The sequence below is a fragment of the Heptranchias perlo genome, chromosome 16 (assembly GCF_035084215.1).
Source record: "Heptranchias perlo isolate sHepPer1 chromosome 16, sHepPer1.hap1, whole genome shotgun sequence".
Lineage (NCBI taxonomy): Eukaryota > Metazoa > Chordata > Chondrichthyes > Hexanchiformes > Hexanchidae > Heptranchias > Heptranchias perlo.
Window position 1 is genome coordinate 18,870,204 of NC_090340.1, and position 17,328 is coordinate 18,887,531.

Here is a 17,328-nt window from a genome sequence, read left to right on the forward strand (position 1 = left end):
TATTCAACCTGTCACCAGCAACACTGAGTCCACATAGATTGAATTGTGCCCCTGTTTTCTTCCTGTAACTGCACTATCCAATCCATGTGGATTACTCATATAGTAATACTAGTGATGTCATAGGGCAGATACTACTGATGTCTTTGGAAGAAATAAACCAGCCAGTATATCCACCATATTGACACCCAAAATCTGAAGGAAAAGGTGGTGCCTGCAAGTAAAATGGGACAGGCAAATGAAGGGCAGGATATATTAGTAGAGGACTTAATGGTGATCTATATGGACAATGAGTCAGGCAAAGACAATAGCAATATTAAATTTACATGTTGTTATAGAAACAAGTGATGAGGCGCTAATGAAAGAGAAGGGATTGAGCCTGTAGTATGATTATACGTGGGGACAAATGTTATGGATGGAAGGCTGGAAGAACTAAAGGAGGATGAAGGAAAAATTAGTAAATCTGATGGGGCGGTAATTGACCTGCTTTTTGTGGACAGGACATACCTGGGCAATTTTCCACATTGTCGGTTAGATGCCAGTGTTGTAGCAGTACTGGAACAGTTTGGCTACAAAGGGTTGTGCATTAGTAATGCCATCAGGGTCACCTCCAGTATTATCTGGGGCATGGAAAAATTAGGAGGATTGAACCCAATGGCTTTGATGGTAAAGGCAGGGCCTGTGTAATACTAAACCATGCAGATCATAAGGTCTGAAGGTTAACTCTCAGTCTGTGCTGGGCTACCACAAAGGTGCAATGAGCCGAGGTTCCAAAGAGTAACTTGTCCAGCAAGGGCATACCTTTGTGGGACTGTGGAGTGCTTTCAAATTGAAACATCATGACAGCTGTCTGGGGTGTGAGTATTAATTGCACACTGAGGTCCTAATGGTTGCAAATGAGCTGAATATACAGAGAATGGCATTCTTTAAAAACATGTAAGTGAGGACATTGTGCAAGTGAGAGGCAGGGAAATCTATAACCTGGAGCCATGGTAATTTTACCATTTGGTAAAATTGCACAGCACTATCACTGATGGTTGTCCATAGGGAAGGAGATGAAATTGCAAAAGAAAGCATCACTTGATTTGTATATCTGTATACAATTGTGGGTGTTCTTGTCAGTGGCATCTTGGAATAATCCAGAGGCTTCGAAGTTAAAGGATGTTGTGACCTTCACAGGCACTGGCAGTGCAGTGTATTTGGTTATGTTTGCAGCATGATACACAAGTCAGTGAAAGGGTCCCCTGTGAATCAACACTGGTCCTTTGACAGTTGGAGGTATCTACATCTCAGCCTGTAAATGCAGGTGTAAACGTACTGATGGGTAGATGCAGAGCACTTCTGGTGTAGCCCAGCAACTGCACAAGTGACAGAAGAGAGTTAGTAAAAAACACTAGAGAAAAAGTTAACAAATGATCTGTAAATTTTCATTGCACTTTTGAGGCAGGGCAACTTATAAGCACTTTGGTCAATAATTCAGGTCCTAGCAATTCAGGAGATGGATTGGGAAACATCAATGTGGAAGAGAGAATGCCAGTAAATTTTGGGAAGGATGTTAATACCTCATTAAGCTTACAATTACATATTCAAACCATAAAACTAGCAGACACCATCAGCACTATAAGAAAATCCCCTGGAAACTTCTGTGGGTTGTTATATGGGCAGAAATTTGGCCTGACTGTTATCCACTTTAATATTTGTGGGTGTTGCCAATTTACACCCTTTTTTGGGTGAAACAGATTGGAAAATGTAGGCTGATATCCCATCGACCTGCATTTATAATGATGTCACAATGACAATCGGCATCGCAACCATCCTGCATTGCACCATTGACCCCGTAGCTCAGGTTTGGAGTTGGGGTTTGGGTTAGGGTTGGGGGTCTTAGGGTTAAGGTGTTCGGGCTCAGGTGGGGGTTTTGGGGGTTAGGGTGTTAGGGTTAGAATGTTAGGGTTACTAGGTGTTAGGGTTGGAGTTTAGGGTGAGGGTTGGTGTTAGGGTGTTACAGTTAGAGTGTTAAAGTTATGGGTTCCAGCTAGTAGATGTTGAGGTTAGGGGTTAGGGTTTCGCAGATATGGGAATTGCTAGCGCATTGGACCTGCACTGTTATCTTTGAGCTGTCTGCAAGAACCCACTATTGACAACCACCGTTGTCACTAAATGCATCCATGTTTTATCTGCGAGCAACGCTGAGGGAGATCAGCTAATGGCTTGTACTAAGCGCTGCCCGCTATTACACAGCGCCCCTTGCGACAGGACGGAGAACTGCATCATCCCTGGTCGCGCTCTCAGTGGTCTGTCTGTCGCACGGAACGACGGTGCTGATTGGTTCACAGGTCTGTCAGTCGAACCCATCCGTGGCTGCGATTGGCTAGAGCCACGTCAGTCAGGTTGGAGGGCCGGTCTATTCCGGGGCAGTGGGCGGGATTATAGCGAGCGATTGTCTGTGGTGACAGAGGGTCGCTGGAGCAGTCCGGACCGGCGGCAGGTGAGGCCCCAGGTTAATAGGGACCAGGAGTGTAAGTTAATACATGTTCGATGTCGCCTGGCGGTTGGGGAGTGGTGGGCCCGCTGCTACAGTCACTGTTCGGAGCGGGCCTTATTCGTGGCCTCGAGTTCAGGGGCTGCTCGGCGATCAGGGGACTGCAGGCCCTCGGATGGGGTTGCGAGAGCCAGGGACTTGCGCCTTAAAGCTTCCTGGAGTTTGCTGCCGAATGTGTTCCTGCACCTGGTTCAGTGACTGAGCGAGGCCTCGCTGGGAGGTGAGCCCTGTGCTCGCGGCAGCTGCTTCAAGAAGTCTCTTCGCATCAAATGCGCCTCCTTGTCTCCTTGCCAGTTGCTTAAAGGGGGCAGTTGCCTTCACAGGGAAGTCGGGGAACTTTTTGCTTTGGGTGGAGGGTCGATCTGCTTATTCAATTAACGGTAATTTTTACAAGTGCTGTTGTGGTGTGCTGCAGTACTTTCTGTGTTGTCGCCTCATGTGTTTTGTAAACAAATGAATTTGTTGCCCAAGCACTGCAGAAAGTGTCTTTTTTTTAAAGGGGCAGTCACAAGGTACGGCGGAGTGTGGTGGTTAGAGTTTTTAATATTAGTTTTTGTTACGGTAGTTGTAAATAATGCTGCAACAGATAATGCAAACTTGGGATGGTTGGCCTGACCATAAAGTTTCAAAAGTAGGTTCCTGGCTGTACCTGGAATTGAGATGGAGACAAAACTCCCTAATGTCATGGGAATTCTTCTTTAGCAGGGACTATATACTGTCTTACGTCTAATGTAATCGTTTTTGAATTGACTTTAGTATTGTAGTATTGAATTGTATGGCATGGTTGCAGCTGTGGAATATGGAGAAATAATTGTAATTTTAGAACACTATAACTCATTCTGAAATGTGAGGAGTTGTGGGGACTGGGTGGGTTCTCAGTGTAATGTCAGTAGGGTGTGAACTTCACTTGTAATGAGAGGATGTAGTGAATGAGTTGTTGCAGCAATAAGAACATCTATTGCTGTTGAGCTTGTCAGTAAAGTGGGGTAGAGTCTGTCCATGTATGTCAAGTACTGTTTCTTGGGGGAGCATTGTACTTGTATGGCTGAAGGACACTGGCTCTCTTGGGGCTCCTTTCAATGTTTTTTCATGTTTATCTGCCATTTGTTTACTAATGCTGATTGTCTGATGTGTCTCCTTATCAAATCTCCCTAATGTATCAAAATCCCCATTTGGAAAGTTTGGATTTACTTTCTTGATTGCAACAAGAATTGGAGACTGCTACTGGAAAACAGCTATTCCAGCTTCCCTGGTGATATTCAAATGACCAATTCAGTTTATAAATGTGGCCATAAATTTAAGAAAAAAAGCAGTGAGCATCTTGGTGTCTACAGATGTGTGCTTTCTCTCAAAATCATAGGAATTATAGCACAGAATGAGGCCAGTTGGTCCACTGTGTTGCTGCTTGCTTTTCAACTGGAGCTATCTACCGTAATTCCATTTTCTTGTATTTTATATTTTTCCCCTGCAAAGATTTATCAATTCCTCTTTGTAAATAATCTACCTCAGTATTTACCTTCTCAAAACTTTTCAGAATTTTAAAATACTCTTGTGGATTCCCCCCCTCTCAATTCCCCTTTTTTTTAAATCTTCTGTGTTCCAATGGAACAAGTCCCTTTTTTGAAGTCTTTCATCATGACTATAACAACTAGTTGAGTTTTTATGCCTATCTGGCAACTTTCATACTTTTTTCTTTCTGGTGCCAGCCCACAAAAGCAGATCTATTGAATTGATTTTCACAACTTTCCATCATTTAGAATTTGAACACTCAACCTCTGGATTGCCAGTCCAGTACTCAAACTACTGTACCCAAAAGCCTTTGGAAATTAACAACTTCTGTGCAGGTACATCTGAGAATTCTGCCAAGTGTGCCCACCATTCTGATTTCATTTTATTGTTGAGTTTTAGTGCCTCTTGTCATCCAGCGATAATCTCAGCCTGGCTCTGTCTGCCAGTGTAGTCAGTTCTGGTTCTGCTGTCCAGAAGCTGCTGTGGTAGCATTCCCAGGTCTCATTTCTTGGAGCCTGGCTTGACCAAGAGTGGAAACTCTGTTTCTAGGAGAGCTACAACTACAGATATTCTCAGAAGCTATGGTTTAAACTCTGTATCTGCTTTGTGCACGTGGCACCCTGACACACTGTTTTACAGCTGACATAGCCTGAAAAAACACTACTCATATTTGTCACCCTTTCACAAAGGTTGGGTAACTAGAACAGGTTTGTTGGATTTTGGATAATGGGCTTAATTATGAAGTCAACTTTCTCTTTTGGGAAGGGTAGAATGAAGAGGTGTACTTCTCCATGAACACTTAAAGATTTCCTGTTTGACTTTCAGCATTTTTTTTTTTGAGTACAATGGTGGTGAAAGAGTTCCTGGCAAAATGATTGAGATGATTTGAATAGCAGCAGCTGAAATGACTACCCGGTTAATCCTTTTTCTCCTTGCTGCTGTAATTGTTACATTTTTGTTTGACAGATGGGTGAGGCTGGCCTGTCCTGTTACAGGATTTGAAGGTTTGAGCCATTCTGTCGCCAATGGGTGTTTAAAGTAATAGCAATTTTCAGGGGCCTCTAGTTACTTTTATTCGACTTTAGTCCTCCTTTTCCCCCCCTCCCCAAGCTGCCCTTTTGAGTAAGCCAAAAGAAAGAATTGCATTTATATAGCACCTTTCACGACCTCTGGACGTCCCAAAGTGCTTTATGGCCAATGAGGTACCTTTGGAGTGTAGTCACTGTTATAATGTAGGAAACATTACAAATTAAGATCTTTTGGTGAATTTTTACATATTAGGGTGAGGGATGTCAGTACTTTCTGCTTTTGGCAATCAGCCTCAAGTAATCCCAGGTCAAGTAAAAGTCTCTTGGCTTTCCATCAGTGTCATGTTTATTGGGTTATTTGCAAGTTATTCTCTAGGGTTCAGCGTAAGTGGATCTCACATTCCCTATGATCAGGGGTGCACCTTTCCCGGCCCAATATCTAGGTAAACAACAGCATGAACTGGGATTGTAACAGAGTCCTTAACTCTAAAACCGGCTACTGGACCATATCATGCCGCCATGTGAATTCTCTCCTCTGAATGGTGAACTACATCAATACTCTTAACAAGTCAAGACAGAGACTACAGACCAATACATAGATAAACATACTGTATATAGTTTCCCTATACTCTTCGACATAAAGCAACAAAGACACAAGTTGCTTTCTGTCTAAACGTGAAGATTTAAACAGAAGATCTCTCATGTAAACTTCATCCTACTCTGCTTCCCTGTCCAGGTTGGCAACAACTTTAAAACCATCTATCCTCGCAGCTTTTAACTTTGAGCTGCGCACACACGTACACTGCCTCTCTGACCAACTTCAGACTGCCTTTGGGCTGCCAATATAAATCTGAGATGAAGTCTTCTTACTGCTATTAAACAGAGAGCTCCAGCCTGTTAAGGCCTTGCCCTCTTCCCATTGATCCTCTGAACAGCTGTCAGTTCAAGTCACTACTCCAGGTTATGACTTAATCTTTGAACTGTGACCAGGGGCTTGTATTCTGGGTGGTTATGTGCCACTGTGGGCAAATTGAGTAGAACAGCTCCTTAAGCAACAAAGTGTGCTGTTGGTACTTCTGAGGAACAGAGGATGAACTCTCTCAACAGCACAGGATGCTTGGGAATGCAAATTGTGATCCCTGGGATGGTTAATGCATTATCACTTCAGGCTGCCATTGTTTGGGTCAAAGTGAACTTGCACCTTGAGGAATCCATTCCTAGACAACTGTCTGGCCTGAATAGGCAGCTTTCTTCTGACATGAACGCTGTTTGGCCTTGGGAGTTAACCCCCTTCATGCCAATGCAAAAAAAAACAAGTTTACAAAAAAAATTAACACAACCAAAATCTGTGTTGCTGCAATCAACAATGTACCTTTTAACTCAAATCAAAAGCAAGCCCTCACCTGTGTCAGGTTAAGTCCTTACATTTTCTACCCTGCCATCCTTTATAATCTGAGTGGGGGTTACTTGCTGGTGTTGAGTACCTTGTAACCAATGCACAATATCTTGTCTAAGTTAGGTCATGTCTGTAAATACTTTTTGATTTTATTTTTCATGTACTTTTCTGTTCCTGCCTTTATTGGGGGAGGGAATCTCTCATCTTATTGCATCATTTACCACAATGTATGCAAGTTGGCACACTTCTGATTTGAGTGGGGATTTGTGGAATGATAGACTTGTGTATAGTGGCAGGCTTAATCTCACTGTCGATGTTCGAATTCTTGTGTCAAAAGCACTTTCTGGAGTATCCCAAAAAGCTTTGTTCTTGAAAGTGGGTGCAAATCTTAATGCAGAGATTTGAGCACAAAGAGTGCCGCATATCCTGTTCAACAGTTCAACTTGTGTTTTTTTTTCAAAAGGAGCTATCTGAGAATTCTACCTAAGCTGCTCACCCATAGCATCTGGTGTTCATTTCCCCTGTGAGAATGAAACTCAAAGTGGCTTGTTATCTCATGAGCCCACGGATTGTAAGACCATCTCAGTGTATTTTTAAACAATCTGTACAATTTTTACCTCTCCTGAGCTTCCTGTATGGGGATGGTACTTTCTGTTGCTGCTGCTAACAGCCATTATGGTCACTGAGAACTGAATGAAGCACTGTGCCATGTGGCTGAAAGAAATGGTTTACAACACCTTGTCACACCATGGATATGAGGTCAGCTGATAGGCATAAAAGGTTTAGCTGAAGTATGAGTACTCGTGTATGTATTTATGCTTCCAATATGGGGTACTGTAACTTTTTTGTATTTTCTGTAATGCTATTTATTGCTGTTGTTTTCAGATTTTTCTGTGTGGGGGATCTGTTGCAGATAGTAACAGTCTCAGGGGAAACTCACTCTCTATCCTAACTTCTGAAAGACATTGTCAGCTAGCCAAAGGAAAACAGGATTGTCTTTGCAGAAAACATTCTCTGTATACTAGAACAGAAATAACATGCTCAGAAACCAGCAACATAGAAATCTGATGATGGGGAATCCTGTGGCTCCCAGTTTGAAAGCTTGTTTTATTGTGTAACATGTGAAGCAGTGATAGCTACAGCACTAACTACTGCTAAATACAGGGTTAATGTAATCACTTGGTACTGTGTGGGCTGAGTTATGACCTGTAACACAAACAGCTCAAGCTTTGATTTTCATTGGTCTCTGTGGAAACTTTCACTTGTGCTGCAGCTTTGTGATTCATCACAACTTGACTGCATAATTAAGCTTTTGATATTTGTTTTATAAAAAGAAAAAAAATGCAAATACTGACAATCTGAAATAGAACAGAAAATGCTGGAGGTACCCTGACTGGTCAGTCAGCATCTGTAAAGAGAAAAGACAGCTTGTACATAGCCCTTTTTCTGTCTGATCGAAGGTTGTACATCCAAAATGTCATAACTTGTCTTTCCTGTTTACAGATGCTTACTTACCAGCTGAGTATTACCAGCAGTTTTTTTACTTTTTTTTTCCATTGTGGTTCCTAACGACTGTGCTTCTGTAATTCTTATAGTTGTATTTTCTGGCATGGTGCTACCGTTGAAAGAATGTATTCAATCAGATTAATTTTGAGGGCAGAAGCTTCGTGAGCAAGCCTTGGTTGAGCAAGAGTACCGACTGAAGAGAAAAGAGAGTAGATAACCAGGTGGAAGGCACTAACTACTCACTTGCTCCCAAACATCTCACTGATGCATGTTTAGCTGCTGTTGCTGACGTTTTCCCCCCCTCTTTCCCCCCCCCCCCCCCCCCACTTGCTGGCAGAGCTGAGATTGAGAACTCATCTTTCAGGTGATAGTGTCCTACCTACTGCATTACATGGAAACTGGTTGTACCAAAGTTGTTGAAAGCCTCACCAAGCTGTTACTCTTCTTCCCCCCCACCCCCACCCAAAATGTTCTTTTTTTAAGACTCCTGTTCAGAGCTTCCTTCATCGGCTGTGGCTATGTTTTGAAGTTGAGTAGGCGAGTGTATATTTTTCTTAGGTGGTTAAAAGCTGAAGTTGGGCCAGGAACATTTAGCCATCTAGCCCAGAAAAGTGTGCCTTTTGGTTTAAAACTAAAATTCCATCACTCCATTCACTTCCTGTTCATGTGCTATCTCTTGGCAAGCCAGTTGTGGTTTGTTTTTCCCCCGCCCCCTTCCCCCCCCCCCCCCTTTCACCTGTTGGCCAGTTGTATCCCTAGAAGCCGAAGACAGCCCTCCTCCCAAACACCCACAGCCATCATACTGTTTTTTAAATGCAGCATTGACTTATGTAGACACTGAAGTTGGTACTGTGATCGTCTGAGTTCTTTGAGGCCCTGGCCCAATGCCAGTGGAATGGTTGACAAAACAAGCTTCACTGTTGCTTTTATTATGGCCAACAGAGGGCTTTTGTCCTTTAGTGAAGAGTGACAGGTATAAATGATTGGGAGGTTCCTGGTTATAAGGTACTAACCACTGAACCAGCTTTTACCCTGTCTTGACTAAACCATTTGTTAGTATTCTGTGTTTATAGGAGTAGAGAGGTTATATTGTGAATTTTATTTTTTAAAACCTGAAACTAAATTAGTTGACTGTTGTCCAAAGGCTAGTGTTGGTATAATAATTGTAATGGAGAAGCCTGATATTTTGACTGAATATCATTCTTTGCCATATTACAAACTGTGCTCCCTTGTTACTACCTCCATGCCCCTCCCACCTACTTGTTGTGGCTGAACTAGACTAAATCTGGAAAAAGGAAGCTGGTACTGGTAAAAGTGACCGTGAAGAACATAAGAAATAGGAGTAGGCCATACAGCCCCTGAAGCCTGCTCCGCCATTCAGTAAGATCATGGTTGATCTTCAACCTCAACTCCACTTTCCTGCCCGATCTGCATATCCCTTGATTTCCCCTAGAGTCCTAAAATCTATCTAACTCAGCCTTGAATATAGTCAATGACTCAGCATTCACACCCATCTGGGGTACAGAATGCCAAAGATTCACTACCCTCTGAGTGAAGAAATGCCTCCTCATCTCAGTCTTAAATGGCCGACCCCTCGTCTATGACTATGCTCCTAGTTCTGGACTGTCCAGCCAGGGGAAACAACCTCTCGGCATCTACCCTGTCAAGCCCCCTCAGAATCTTATGTTTCAATGAGATCACCTCTCATTCATTCTTCTAAACTCCAGAGAGTATAGGCCCATTCTACTCAATCTATCCTCATAGGACAACCCTCTCATCCCAGGAATCAATCTAGTGAACCTGGGTTCTGGATTGTCTTTTTTTATCTAGAAGATTTTGGATTGTTTTTTTAAAAACTCAACTGGTTCACAAAAGTCCTTTTTTTTAGGGAACAAAACCTGCCACCCTTACCTGGTCCAGCCTATATGTGACTCTAGTCTCTCACCAATGTGGTTGACCCTTAACTGCCCTCTGAAGTTGCCTAGCAAGCCACTTAGTTGTATCAAACTGCTACAAAGGATACAGACTGCAGTGGTTCAAGAAGGTGGCTCACCATTCTTGAGGGCAACTGGGGATGGGCCCCTTGTGAACGGCACTCACATCGTGAGAACGAATAAAAGAAATGCGGGTCTTGGCATCCTGTTCCACTCTGAGCTGAGTATCATATCCATCACCAAGACCTCCTATTTTCCATATTGCCTACCTCAGGCCCCTTGGCTGCTAAAATGATGCCATTGTCACCGCCAGACTCTTAACTCCAGTGTTGTCTTTGCTCGTCCATGAAATCCACTTATTCAGAACTCTCTTGCCAGTTAAGTGCCACTCGGCCATTACTCCCATCCTTGCTGATCTATATGAACTTCCTGTTCCCAACCTATTAAATTTTTTCTTTGTTTTCAAATTCCTCCATAGCCTTACCCCAACCTAATTCTGTAGTCTCCTCCCACATGTTCCAGTCCTTTAACTCTAACTTTAGCCTTGTGTGGATTCCCCTCCCCATTATCAGTGGCAAAGCCTTCAGCACATTTGCCCTGTTCTCTGGATCTCCCTTCCTAAATATCTCCACCTTTTTCAAAAAAAAAAGCTTCTCAATTTATGTTTGTTTGCTTTAGTTACCCATCTAATCTCTTTTGCGATTCAGCATTTTTCCCCCATGCATCTGTAAAGGCTTGGGGCTCAATGAATGTTACAAATCAGTTTAAACCAAGAAATGAACGTGGTGATTGTGCATGTGGGGAAGTAGATATGCCACTATTCGAAAGTTAGAGCTCCATAACTAGATAAAACTGGCATAGCCCAGGAATTTGCTTGACTGACCACAACAGCATACTGTTGTTGATCTGGTATCAGTAATATCTTGCTCCTACCAGTAACTTGTCATACGTTTCCCGTTTGCTCCTAGCTGGTAAAGAAAGGAAGAACTTCCATTTGTATCGTGCTTTTCATGATGTCCCAAAGCACTTTACAGCCAATGACGTACTTTTTGAAGTGTAGTCACTGCTGCAATGTAGGGAAATGTGGCAGCCAAATTTTTTAAAAATTTGTTCACTGGGTGCGGGCGTCGCTGGCGAGGCCAGCATTTATTGCCCATCCCTAATTGCCCTCGAAGGTGGTGGTGAGCCGCCTTCTTGAACCGCTGCAGTACGTGTGGTGACGGTTCTCCCACAGTGCTGTTAGGAAGGGAGTTCCAGGATTTTGACCCAGCGATGATGAAGGAACAGCGATATATTTCCAAGTCGGGATGGTGTGTGACTTGGAGGGGAACGTGCAGGTGGTGTTGTTCCCATGTGCCTGCTGCTCTTGTCCTTCTAGGTGGTAGAGGTCACGGGTTTGGGAGGTGCTGTCGAAGAAGCCTTGGCGAGTTGCTACAGTGCATCCTGTGGATGGTACACACTACAGCCACAGTGCGCCGGTGGTGAAGGGAGTGAATGTTTAGGGTGGTACAGCAATGAAATAATGACCTGATAATCTGTTAGTGATGTTGGTTGAGGGATAAATACTGGCCAGGACACCAGGGAGAACGCCCCTGCTCTTCTTTGAAACAGTGACATGGGATCTTTTACGTCAACCTGAGAGGACAGATGGGGTCTCGGTTTAACATCTCATCTGAAATATAGTATCTCCGACAGTGCAGCACTCCCTCAGTACTGCACTGGAGTGTCAGCCTAGATTATGTGCTCAATTCCATGGCGTGGGGCTTGAACCCACAACCATCTGACTCGGAGGCGAGAGTGTGCCATTGCGTAATAGGTTTTCTGCTTGCTGGTCCGCGTGGATTTTCCTCAGCCATTGGTGATGGTGTGGTGGCCAGAAAACTAAAATTCAAACTGATTTTCAAGCAACTGGACAAGTGTGTGATTTTAAAAAAAAACTCCAGTGCTGTGGAATCAGTTTGCAATATTAACGGGTGGATTCCAAAGCACAGGCAGCCTCAGGCCATGTTGTAAGTTTGTTGAAGTGCTTCTGGAGTATAAAGGTGGCATTAATATTCAGAAACCTCAGCCACACCTAAGTAATATGGTTTTCATGAGGGAAATTGGGGTGGGTCTTAACTTTCTAACCAGAGGAAGAAGTGATGAAGAACTGTGATTCTTGCAACAACATTTTTTGTGGAGGGGCTGGGTCGAGGCAAAGGTAAGTTATTTTAAAATGCTATAATGGATTAGGCTGAGCAAGAATCTTTGAGCAGTTCTGTCTGTTTCTCTTGATGCTTGTTGCAGTTGGAAATGGATCATCTTGTCATTACTTTCCTCTGCTGGTACAAATTTTCCTGTTTCCATCTGGTGTGCAGATTGGCTTCACTGTTCAAAGAGGATGAGCTTGACTTTAGAAGTGCCGCTAATTCATTCAATGTGTTTACATAATGCTTGGTGATTACACCAGCACAAGATGGTTTTTTTCTCTCCAGCTGCTTGTATCCCAGTGACAGCTGACACTCTTGTCTTACTAATGGGAGATCCTGTGACATTCAAACACATTTGCTGGCCCCTTTCTTCTCCCCTTTTTCTGCACCGCACCCCCCCCCCCCCCCCCCACCAAAACCGTAAGAACTTTCACCTGCATGTTAAGTGACTGGGAAATACCAGCATCTTTAATTGTAAAAGAGAGGAGATTTTTTGGAAGGTTGGACACGTTGGAGGATATTTGATTTTCTGAAAGTGAATTTCATGTCTGGGGATCTGTAGGATGTTGACTTCTCTCTCAAGGACCCTGGACCTGAACTCAACCCAGATCCATCCGTGGCTAACTAAGAAGTTAAGGATAGTATTAGATTAGAATCATAGAAAGGTTACAGCACGGAAGGAGGCCATTCGGTCCATTGAGTCCGCGTTGGCTCTATGCACGAGCAATCCAGCTGGTCCCGTAGCCCTGCATATTTTTTCGTTTGAAGAACTTATCCAGTTCTCATTAAAAGAAGAGGCTTATAATGTTGCCAAGAAGAGTAGTAAACCTGAGGATTGGGTGAGTTTTCAAAACCTGCAAAAGATGACCAAAAAATTGATAGAGGGAGAAAATAGAATGAGAGTGAACTGGCAAGAAATATAAAACAGATTGTAAGTGCTTCTACAAGTATGTAAAAAAGAGTAGCAAAAGTAACCGTGGGTCCCTTAGAGGCTGAGACAGGAGAAATTATAATGGGGAGTAAGAAAATGGCAGAGACGTTAAACAAATATTTTGTATCTGTCTTCACAGTAGAGGACACAAAAAACATACCAGGAAATAGTAGGGAACCAAGGGTCTAACAAGAGTGAGGAACTTAAAGTAATTAAGATTAGTAAAGAAAAAGTACTGGAGAAATTTAATGGGACTAAAAGCTGACAAATCCCATGGATCTGATGGGCTGCATCCTAGGGTTCTAAAAGAGGTGGCTGCAGAGATAGTGAATGCATTGGTTGTGATCTTCCAAAATTCCCTAGATTCTAGAATGGTCCCAGTGGATTGGGAGGTAGCAAATGTAACACTGTTATTTGAGAAAGGAGAGAGAGAGAAAATGGGGAACTACAGGCCAGTTAGCCTGACATCAATAGTAGGGAAAAAGCTGGAATCCATTATTATGGATGTAGCAATGGGGCATTTAAATCATATGATAAGGCAGAGTCAACATGGTCTTATGAAAGGGGAACCAAGTTTGACATCTACTGGAGTTTTTTTTGAGTATGTAACTAGCAGGATAGATAAAGGAGAACCAGTGCTTGTAGTATATTTGGCATTCGATTTAGATGCTACACAAGGTTCTTACACAAGATAAGAGCTTATAGGGTTGGGGGTAACATATTGGCATGGATAGAGGATTGGTTAACGGACAGAAAACAGAGTAGAAATAAACGGGTCATTTTCAGGTTGGCAGGCTGTAACGAGTGGGGTGTCGCAAGGATCTGTGCTATTTACAATCTATATTACATTCAGTCCCTTCATCTAAGTTTGCTGGCTATACAAAGCTTGGTGGGAAAGTAAGCTGTGAGGAGGACACAGTCTGCAAAGAGATATAGACAAGTTAAGTGAGTTAGCAAGAAGGTGGCAAATGGAGTATCATGTGGGGAAATGTAAGGTTATTCACTTTTTGGTAGGAAGAATAGAAAAACAGGATTTTTTTTTGGATGGTAAGAAACTATTAAATGTTGGTGTTCAGAGAGATTTGGGTGTCCTTGTACACGAACAGTTAACCTGCAGGTACAGCAAACAATTAGGAAGGCAAATGGTAAGTTGGCCTTTATTGCAAGGGGGTTGGAGTACAAGAGCAAGGAAGTCTTGCTGCAATTGTACAGGGTTTTCGTGAGACCACACCTGGAGTACTGTGTAAAGTTTTGGTCTCCTAACCTAAGGAAGGATATACTTGCCTTTAGAGGGGGTGCAGTGAAGGTTCACTAGATTGGACAACCCTCTTATCCCAGGAACCAATGAGGAGAGATTGAGCGGAATGGACCTATACTCTCGCTGGAGTTTAGAAGAATGAGAGGTGATCTCACTGAAACCATATAAGACTCTGAGAGGGGTTGACCTGGTAGATGGTGAGAGGCTGTTTCTTCTGGCTGGAGAGTCTAGAACTAGGGGTCATATTCTCAGGATAAGGGTTCGGCCATTTAGGACTGAGATGAAGAGGAATTTCTTCACTCAGAGGGTTGTGAATCTTTGGAATTCTCTACCCCAGAGGGCTACGGATGCTGAGTTGAGTATATTCAAGGCTGAGATCTATAGATTTTTGGACTTTAAAGGAATCAAGAGATATGGGGATCAGATGGGAAAGTGGATTTGAGGCCAAAGATCAGCTATGATCTGATTTGAATGGTGGAGCAGGCTCAAGTTTCCATGTGGCCTACTCCTGCTCCTATTTCTTATGTTCATATATTCTTATGAAAGGACTTGGGTTTAGGTGGACTCAATGCAATTCCTAGTATTTGTGACACTCGACCACTGAACTATCCACAATTCAACAGTGTGTGCCAGTGTTATTCAGAGCATAAGTTTGGTTAGTGGGAAGAAGGATAATATTACACTGGAGTAATATAGTGGTTGTTCTGAGATTTGGGGCAGGACAGGTTATGGACCATGAGGGATTGCTTGACATGGACATTGGATGTCAAAAGTAGAAGATTCAGTTCCTCAGTCCAGACCCCTCTCTTTTTAGCACAATTCCCCTTTGCTCTGTTTCCTTCTCTTTTCTCTTTCGCGCCCGCCACACCCCCCCCCCCCCCCCACCAAAATGCTTGTTCATCGCCCAGCCGCCTTCTCCGAAGAATGACTGTGTCGAAAATGTTAACCTGTCTTTCTTTCTACTGCTGTTCACTTTCTTGTGTTTTCCTTTTTTTATTTTTGGTTCAGATTACAGTGGTTGGCAGAAGTGTGAGATTTCTATTCCCATGTACATTACATGGGGTTTTGGAGACTGCACAGAATTAGTATGGTCAACTGCTAGAATGGTTTCATTTATAAAAGGACTGCATTTTGTAGGAGCAGTCTCCGATATAGCCGTGTTCCTAGCTATAAAGTACCAGCTTTTAAATGCCTGCAGGATGTACTGGCTAGCTCAACAATAGGATAGGCTGTCTGTTATTCGGGCTTTCTCCAAACACTTGTGTTCACAGCAAAAAGGCAGTTTCCGTAAGCAGACCTATGCGTCCTGTGAACTGAAACTTGAACCCTTATGTGTGCCATGAATGGGGTTGTGTGCCACAAGAATAACAATTAACTTTTTAAATACTGTATTAGACACAGGAGACAATGTAGAATGCTCACCATGCCCTCTTGTTCATTTCAAAATGTGGTAACTATCACTGTTGAAGCCTGAATGCAAGTTTACTTACAACTAATATAATTACGTAGAAGTAGAAAAACACACTGACATTATGGAGTAGATCTTGACTTTGTGCGATAGTGTAAAACGGGTGATAGCGAGTCGGCAGCCTGCATCCATTTTACACTTGCACAAATTTGAGATCTGCCCCCTATCGGTGCAATATTTAAGTTGTACAATCTGTAAACGGTTTGCTTTAAAACAGAAAGAATCTGAAATCTTGGATCTTTTCCATAGTTTTGACCGAGTCTAACTCTTCCCCCTCCACCACTGAAACCTAGTCTATGCCTTGATCACCATGAGGCTCACCCATCAGTTTAGCAGCAGTACCCATCTCTGTGCTGGATGATGTTGCACCTGAATGGCATTATTTTAGGCATTTACTACAAATTGTCATTTATAGCAGGCTGTATCTAACAGTGGCCTAGTGGTTATGGTACTCGACTAGCAACCCAGAGGTCATGGGGTACAATTTCTGAGGGTGTTTCCTTAGATCTCCCACCTAGATCAGCAGAAATGGTGTAAATCTGGGGTATCTACTGATTTTTCTTTTCTGCTGAAATTACCAAGAGAGATCCAAAAAAACCCTGCAGAAGTTCCACTCCCAGATGTAAAAATCAGATCATGGCAAGTTGTGAAATTGAATTCGATAAATCTAGAAAATTTGCAGGCTAATACCAGAAAAATGATTATAGAAGCTGTTGGTTCACTTATTAACCTTCAGGGAAGGTGACCTGCTACCCTTCTCTGGTATATCTATTTTACATATATTACACCACCATCTCGGAGCAATTACAGATGGGCAATAAATGTGGCACTGCCCATATCCTAATAAAATAACAAAAAAAAATACTTTATTGATGCTTTTATATTGGCAGGTTCCCTGGGTGTGGTCTTGTGATGCCGACTGTAAGCTAAATATAAAACTGCTGGCACTTGCTAAAACTGGCCCAGAAAAGTCATTTAATAACATATCTCCCTGGAAGCTGGTTGTAGCAAGTCCCAGCAGTTCAGTATTTGCTTTCCAGTCTGGCTATGTGTGGCCTGCACTTTGGGAACCCAGTGGTACTAATGTAGGTCTTGCACAGTATAAAAGCATCTTCTGTCTGCAGTCTGAACAATTGGGAACACTAATAATCTGGTTCAAATTAATAATGCATACATGCTGGATGAGGTGTCCAGCAGAATCCCTGGTGAGCGCTGGGAGGGGCTGACTCTAGTTGTTAATGTATTATGGGCTGAAAGAAATGTCTGCCGTGGCCCCGGTGAGCAGTAATGGACAGTTTAATCATGTATTAATGTGGATAAAATTTAATGCGGTATGTTGGATTCAGTGTGGTGACAAATAGTGCCCTATACAAATAGTTGTGCACTGTGTTGATCCTGGTGTTTGGAATGTCACTGATTCATGGTAATCCTGATTTAGTTTGAACTGAACATTACCCAGGGTCTTGCTGTACTGCATCAGTTTCACTTTGCTCAACCATTTCGATGTTTTCCATCTGGAAGGTGTACCAATTTCTTACTTGGGGTCTGTGTGTCTATTTTAGGTGAATTTTAG

The 17,328-nt window shown here is 42.8% G+C and overlaps 1 protein-coding gene across 2 annotated transcripts in view; it reads left to right on the plus strand.

Annotated features, from left to right (window-relative positions):
• The first annotated feature begins 2,391 nt into the window (after window positions 1-2,391).
• mbtps1 (membrane-bound transcription factor peptidase, site 1) overlaps window positions 2,392-17,328 on the plus strand; it is a 100,552-nt gene continuing 85,615 nt past the window's right edge. Inside the window, exon 1 of one of the 2 annotated variants that reach the window (XM_067997740.1) lies at window positions 2,392-2,482. The gene's annotated coding sequence lies outside the window, so the exon portion shown is untranslated. Of the gene's footprint in view, window positions 2,514-17,328 lie in introns of both variants that reach the window. The other variant, XM_067997741.1, reaches the window with a different exon arrangement.